This window comes from Rattus norvegicus, chromosome 17, assembly GCF_021556685.1.
Source record: "Rattus norvegicus strain SHRSP/BbbUtx chromosome 17, alternate assembly SHRSP_T2T, whole genome shotgun sequence".
In the NCBI taxonomy this organism is placed as follows: domain Eukaryota; kingdom Metazoa; phylum Chordata; class Mammalia; order Rodentia; family Muridae; genus Rattus; species Rattus norvegicus.
Window position 1 is genome coordinate 56,774,502 of NC_141550.1, and position 8,340 is coordinate 56,782,841.

The window sequence follows — 8,340 nt, forward strand, 5'->3', positions numbered from 1 at the left end:
GGTTAGGGGGATGTTGTCCCGGAAACCAGGAAAGGGAATAATAATCGAAATGTAAATAAGAAATACTCAAGTTAATAATGATAAAAAAATAAAATAAAGATGGAGGGGGAAAAAAAGAAAATCTTTGAAAGAAGCATATAATTCTAAAAGAATTTAACAAAAATTCAATATGGCCTTATAGCCAAGATGAACAAATATTGTTCATAAAACTTTAGGTAACCTTCACTCGCCGCAGATGGCCTGCCTCGCCTTGTGCTCTCCCGCGGCCGCCCCGCAGAAATGCTTCGACTACCCACAACCCTTCGCCAGACGAGACCAGTGTCTCGGACACTGGCTCCTCATCTCATTCGGGCCTATACCAAGATGTAAAATTTGGTGCGGATCCTCGAGCCTTAATGCTTCAAGGTGTAGATCTTTTAGCCGATGCTGTAGCTGTTACAATGGGGCCAAAGAGAAAAACAGTGATTATTGAACAAAGTTGAGGAAGTCCCAAAGTAACAAAAGATGGGGTCACTGTTGCAAAGTCAATTGATTTAAAGGACAAATACAAAAATATCGGAGCTATACTTGTTCAGGATGTTACCAATAACACAAATGAAGAGGCTGGGGATGGCACCACCACTGCCACTGTTCTGGCATGGTCTATTGCCAAGGAGGGCCTTGAGAAGATCAGTAAAGGAGCTAATCCAGTGGAAATCCGGAGAGGTGTGATGTTGGCTGTTGATGCTGTAATTGCTGAACTTAAAAAACAATCCAAACCTGTGACAACCCCTGAAGAAATTGCTCAGGTTGCTACAATTTCTGCAAACAGAGACAAAGACACTGGGAACATCATTTCTGATGCAGTGAAGAAGGTTGGAAGAAAGGGCGTCATCACAGTGAAGGATGGGAAAACCCCTAATGATGAGCTAGAAATTATTGAAGGCATGAAGTTTGATAGAGGATATATTTCCCCATATTTTATTAACACATCAAAAGGTCAAAAATGTGAATTCCAAGATGCTTATGTTTTGTTGAGTGAAAAGAAAATTTCTAGTGTTCAGTCCACTGTACCTGCTCTTGAAATTGCCAATGCTCATCGGAAGCCCTTGGTCATAATTGCTGAAGATGATGATGCAGAAGCTCTTAGCACACTGGTTTTGAACAGGCTAAAAGTTGGTCTTCAGGTTGTAGCAGTCAAAGCTCCAGGGTTTGTGGACAACAGGGAGAACCAGCTTAAAGATAAGGCTATCACTATTGGTGGCACGGTGTTTGGAGAAGAGGGTTGAATCTAAATCTTGAAGATGTTCAAGCTCATGATTTAGGAAAAGTTGAAGAGGTCATTGTCACCAAAGATGATGCCATGCTTTTGAAAGGAAAAGGTGACAAAGCTCACATTGAAAAACGTGTTCACACTCAAACTAATAGAAGAAAAACTAGGGAAGCATCTGGAACACATGGGCACTGGAAAAAATTTCCTAAACAAAACACTGATGGCTTACGCTCTAAGATCAAGAATCGACAAATGGGATCTCATAAAACTGCAAAGCTTCTGTAAGGCAAAGGACACTGTGGTTAGGACAAAACGGCAAGCAACAGATTGGGAAAAGATCTTTACCAATCCTACAACAGATAGAGGCCTTATATCCGAAATATACAAAGAACTCAAGAAGTTAGACCGCAGGGAAACAAATAACCCTATTAAAAAATGGGGTTCAGAGCTAAACAAAGAATTCACAGCTGAGGAATGCCGAATGGCTGAGAAACACCTAAAGAAATGTTCAACATCTTTAGTCATAAGGGAAATGCAAATCAAAACAACCCTGAGATTTCACCTCACACCAGTGAGAATGGCTAAGATCAAAAACTCAGGTGACAGCAGATGCTGGCGAGGATGTGGAGAAAGAGGAACACTCCTCCATTGTTGGTGGGATTGCATACTGGTACAACCATTCTGGAAATCAGTCTGGAGGATCCTCAGAAAATTGAACATTGAACTGCCTGAGGATCCAGCTATACCTGTCTTGGGCATATACCCACAAGATGCCCCAACATATACAAAAGACACGTGCTCCACTATGTTCATTGCAGCCTTATTTATAATAGCCAGAAGCTGGAAAGAACCCAGATGCCCTTCAACAGAGGAATGGATACAGAAAATGTGGTACATCTACACAATGGAATATTACTCAGCTATCAAAAACAACGACTTTATGAAATTCGTAGGCAAATGGTTGGAACTGGAAAATATCATCCTGAGTGAGCTAACCCAATCACAGAAAGACATACATGGTATGCACTCATTGATAAGTGGCTATTAGCCCAAATGCTTGAATTACCCTAGATGCCTAGAACAAATGAAACTCAAGACGGATGATCAAAATGTGAATGCTTCACTTCTTCTTTAAAAGGGGAACAAGAATACCCTTGGCAGGGAAGAGAGAGGCAAAGATTAAAACAGAGACTGAAGGAACACCCATTCAGAGCCTGCCCCACATGTGGCCCATACATATACAGCCACCCAATTAGACAAGATGGATGAAGCAAAGAAGTGCAGACTGACAGGAGCCGGATGTAGATCGCTCCTGAGAGACACAGCCAGAATACAGCAAACACAGAGGCGAATGCCAGCAGCAAACCACTGAACTGAGAATAGGACCCCCTTTGAAGGAATCAGAGAAAGAACTGGAAGAGCTTGAAGGGGCTCGAGACCCCATATGTACAACAATACCAAGCAACCAGAGCTTCCAGGGACTAAGCCACTACCTAAAGACTATACATGGACTGACCCTGGACTCTGACCCCATAGGTAGCAATGAATATCCTAGTAAGAGCACCAGTGCAAGGGGAAGCCCTGGGTCCTGCTAAGACTGAACCCCCAGTGAACTAGACTGGTGGGGGGAGGGCAGCAATGGGGGGAGGGTTGGGAGGGGAACACCCATAAGGAAGGGGAGGGGGAGGGGGAAGTTTGCCCAGATACCGGGAAAGGGAATAACACTCGAAATGTATATAAGAAATACTCAAGTTAATAAAAAAAAGAAAAGAAAAAAAGAAAAACATGTTCAAGAAGTCACTGAGCAGCTAGACGTCACAACTAGTGAATATGAAAAGGAAAAGCTAAACGAGCGACTTGCTAAACTTCCAGATGGAGTAGCTGTGTTGAAGGTTGGAGGGACAAGTGATGTTGAAGTGAATGAGAAGAAAGACAGAGTTACAGATGCTCTCAATGCTACAAGAGCAGCTGTTGAAGAAGGCATTGTTCTAGGAGAGGGCTGTGCTCTGCTTCGGTGCATCCCAGCCTTGGATTCACTAAAGCTTGCTAATGAAGATCAGAAGATAGGTATAGAAATTATTAAAAGAGCACTTAAAATTCCTGCAATGATCATTGCTAAGAATGCAGGTATTGAAGATCTTTGATAGTTGAGAAAATTCTGCAGAGTTCCTCAGAATTTAGTTATGATGCCATGCTTGGAGATTTTGAGAAAATGGTGGAAAAGGGAATCATTGATCCAAAGAAGGTTGTAAGAACTGCTTTACTGGATGCTGCTGGCATGGCCTCCTTGCTAACTACAGCCGAAACTGTAGTGACAGAAATTCCTAAAGAAGAGAAGGACCCTGGAATGGGTGCAATGGGTGGAATGGGAGGGGATATGGGAGGTGGCATGTTCTAACTCCTAGAATAGTGCTTTGCCCTTATCAATGAACTGTGACAGAAAGCCCAAGGCAGGTTCCTCACCAATAACTTCAGAGAAGTCACCTGAAGAAAATGACTGAAGAGAAGGCTGGCTGATCACTGTAACCATCAGTTACTGGTTTCTTTTGACAATACATAATGGTTTACTGCTGTCATTGTCCATGCCTATAGATAATTTATTTTGTATTTTTGAATAAAAACATTGTACATTCCAAAAAGAAACTTTAGGTAAGATAAATTTAGTAGAACTTATTGAACAAAAGAAAAATTCTCTTCTAATTGCTGTGCTGTGGCTTAGCAGGTAAAGGCACTTATTGCCAAGTCTGATGATTTGAATTTGATACCAAGGACTAACACGATGGAAGGAGAGAAGCACCTCCACCACGGCATTTTCATAGCCCCATCCTCACACAATTAAACAAGTGTGATTTAAAAACTTTTAAATAAAATTTTAAAACATGATTCAGTAAATGACTGTCTTCTGAACCAGTTCAGTTAGCATTCATGACCAGAATGCAGAGTAAGGCCTTATTCTGGGAGCTTGGTCAGTTACAGCTCAGGGTTTGCCCAATTTGAATGTGGTCCGATCAGCTGAATGCTATAATTGGCAGATACTCAAGTGTTTGGTTATAAACATAAACTCCCATGGCAGGCTTTCAGTCTGTTACATGATAAGTTCAACTATAGTTCACTATGTTTGAAGTTTAGAAGTCTGAAGAACAGAAGCATCCATCCCCAGGCCAAATTTTGTTCAGAAAGTATGTTAATAAACTGATTTTAAAACAACAAACCTTAGAGTTGGTTACCACAGGCTGATAATAACATCTACTAGCAATTGTCACTTATTGCAATAATAGGATGAGCCATTATTTGGATGGAGATATTAAAGCAATGTCCATGCATCTTATTGGGCACTGCAATACTTTAGTGGAAAGAATCAACATATGACGGTCATCAGTCTCACAACAGCAGATTATGTGCATCATGTAGCGGTAGAGTATATCCTCAAATCAGTAATGATTCAACCACTTACATCACAAAAATTCGAAAGGAGCAGTGGTCATCCATTCACAAGCACACCTCTATGATCAATAAATATTGAATACTTTAGGTCATGCTATTCATATAGCATCATCTAAGATGAAGATAAGAAAACAGAATGATGTAAGCTGTGGAACATTCCTGGACCATAAGTAAAGGGATTGGGAGGTGTATCTACTGTCTCTGAACCTTTTGTTTTATCTGTGAAAAAGACAAAATATGAAAAATTTTCTAACAGAGTCAAATATAGTACACATCCAACAAAATAAGAACACTGTGCAAAAGAGCTCTGTGTTTGTAAAACCCAAGTAACTGTATACAGGCAGAATGGGAAAACCGGCTCCAATGTAGATTTCTAAAAGGACTTAGAGATAGTGTTGGAGAACTCTGAATTAATCATCATGTGACACCATGCTTGATTGCCGTTAAATCTTGTTTGTATACCCATGAAGCCAACCAGTCCTGTGAGTCACATAATACACAGTGACCTCTTTTTTAGTGAGTAGCTTGTTTATTATATGCCCCTACCTTTAAACATGAACTAGTCACATATGTCCCGTAGTGTGTATCCCTTTGGATTTAACATGATCTATTTTAGGTAAATATTCAATCAATTCAACAGGTAAAGTCATATCAGAATTTATTTTTCTTCCAATGGTGCTACATGATACCTTCTCTTTCCAAAAGGCCTAAAACAACAGAAGAGCAGAGCCTGGGGTTGTGATATCCTCACTATACACTGGGACCTCTCTGAATACCCAGATCTTCAATCTTCTTATCCGATGTCCACGACACGTACTGGTCTTTTAAAGTGTCTGCAGCTACTACTATGACCTTTATGACTACAGTTCCCTTCTTCTGCTTCCTGGTTCTGATATTTCTAGTGCATGAATCCATGTGCACTCATGTGCTTACTTTATCAAGGAGGACATACGGGACTCCTGAACCCTTAACCTTTCAACTGGAGCAACAACAACAACAACAACAACAACAACAACTCCACACCATTTATCATTAAGAAAATGAAAAATTAAAATCATAACACTGCATCTATTAGAATAGTTCAGACTAAAAAGACATCATAACAAGGGTTCATGGTATACAAATGAGCTGAAAATTCTTATGCACTGTCATTTTCAAATATGACCCAGTCTTTCTGCTGTTGCATGTTCACAAAAGATAAATGGAAGCATCTATCTATGCAAAGACTTGAGAAGAAAAAATAACTCCTCAAAAATGCTCAAGGCCCAAAGATCAGACACAACATTCACAACCAGAAAAGTGGACCTGAGATCATATTTAATGGAATTCTTCTCAAGAGCAGGATGATGCCACACAATTTAAGTATCAGATTCCAGTAGACTGCAAACAGATGCAGAGGGAAGCTTACTCTTTCTTTGCAAACAGTTACTTCTAGTTCTCAATCAGCTGGCATAAAGGAAAAAAGATTTAACTCAAATTCAAGTTCATAAGTTTAGAAATACAGTATCAAATACAAAGCCCAAAGACTCTGTACTACCTGGGGTATATTTGAGAAGCCATAGATTCTACCATACAATGAGGAGAGGCCTTGAGATGTTAACAGTAAACAGACACTTTGATCAGATCCTCAGAATAATACTTAATGAAAATGTTATGTTCAGAGATGCCTGCAAATATGGAAAATTCAACAAATATTTTAAAAGTATGTTATATGAATGAGGAAATGAAGTCAATTTTAAAAATTATTTACAATACTAGTCTAAAAAGCAATCATGATGATGTGTAAAAAAGTAGGGCCTGATTCTGGCCATGGAAACAAGTAGGCTAACTGCAGATCTTCCCCTTTCTGTCAATTCCTACAAACCCAGTTTCCCAGTTTCCTCCCCAGCCCTGCAGCAGACCACCTACAGCATCCTCCCTTCCTATATCCTGCCTTCATCTCCAGAGCATCTCCCAAATCTTCCTCTTCTAACTCACCTCCCTATATATATTACTTCATCCTAGCCCCCAAAGCCATCAGGCACTTCCTGAATTTTTCTAGTGAGTACAAGTGCCAGGGAAGCAAGTGAACTAACTGCAGGTCTTCACCTCTTCCTCAGCTTCTCCAAAACCACTTCCCCAATCTCATCCACACCTTGAGAGCAGGACACCCTCTGCAGCCCTCCCTCTATGCACTCTAATCTTCAGTGGATCACTCGAGATTCCCCTCCAAACGTCCTTGCATCCTTCCATCCTTCCACTAGCTTGTTGCTTTATCCCAGCCCACAACATCAGTAGGCAATCTCTGGGAATCCACAAGCCACTAGGCCCAGGGAAACAGATAGGCTAACTGCAAATCTTCACCTCTTCCTGCATTCTTCCAAGTCCAATTGTCCAGTCTCATTCACAGCTCTGTAGCACACTCAGACTACCTAATGAGGTCTCTCTCACCTTTTGCCACCATCTTCACTGAACTAAATAAATCATAGTGGAACACCTGCTTTCCTCTTTCCTGTGGACCCATAGGCTCCTCCTCTAGCCCATCCCCATTCCTAAGTGTCGACTCAACACCTAGAAACACATTTTATCTAGCAGTTCCTATTGCTACTATTATGGGAATCCCAGAATCATTTCCCACCAAAAATATGCTTCCACCAAACTTCACAAAGAACCAAAGAGGGAAACAGAAACCAAACACCTACCAGCAAATACAAGACCAGATACCAGCACCTAGAATTATAATCTCCCCAAACTCGGATGCCCAGATACCAATGTAAAAATATACAATAACAGCCAGGACAATATGTCTCCACAAAATTCCAGCAACCCTACCACACAAGCCCTGAGTATTGCAACATTGCCGAAACACAAGAAAAAAATAACTTTAAAATAGCATTGATGGATATGATAATGTCCTCTAAAATGAAATTAATGAATCCTTTAGAGAAATCTATGAAAATACAAACCATAAAAGAAAATGAACAAAACCTTTCAGGACATGAATGTGAAAAGAGAACCAATAAGAAAACCCCAACTGAAGAAAATCTGGGAATGAAAAATTCAATATCTAGAACACAAACCTCAGAGACAAGAGTCACCAACAGAATACAATAATAAGAAATGGAAAAGAGAATTTCAGGCCTTGAAGATAAAGGAAATAGATAACTTAATCAAAGAAAATGTTAAAGTTAAAAAACAACCATAAAATCGGGGACACTAAGAAAAGATCAAATCTAAGACTTAAAGGGATAGAGGAAGGAGAAGAAAACCAGATCAAGGGCACAAAAAATATTCTCAATGAAGAGGAGATGCCTATCAAAGTATAAAAGGTATACAGAAAATCAATGGAATAGACCAGAAAAAAGAGTTCCCTTACCACATAATACCCAAAACACAAAACATACAGAACAAAGAAAGAATACTAAAAGTTACAAGGGAAAAAGAGTAAGTAACATGTAAAGGCAGGACTATTAAAATAATACTTGACTTCTCAATGGAGACTCTAAAAGTCAGGAACAGGACAGACTTTCTAAGAATTTTAAGAGACTACAGATATAAGCCCAGACTACTATACCCAGCAAAACTTTCAATCACCATTAATGGAGAAAATAAGACATTGCAAAATAAATCAAATTTAAACAATATATATCTACAAATTCAGTCCT

The 8,340-nt window shown here is 39.8% G+C and overlaps 1 pseudogene; it reads left to right on the forward strand.

The window, feature by feature from the left end:
- The first annotated feature begins 279 nt into the window (after nt 1–279).
- Nucleotides 280–3,674, forward strand: Hspd1-ps3 (heat shock protein family D (Hsp60) member 1, pseudogene 3; annotated as a pseudogene).
- Nucleotides 3,675–8,340: the final 4,666 nt, after the last annotated feature.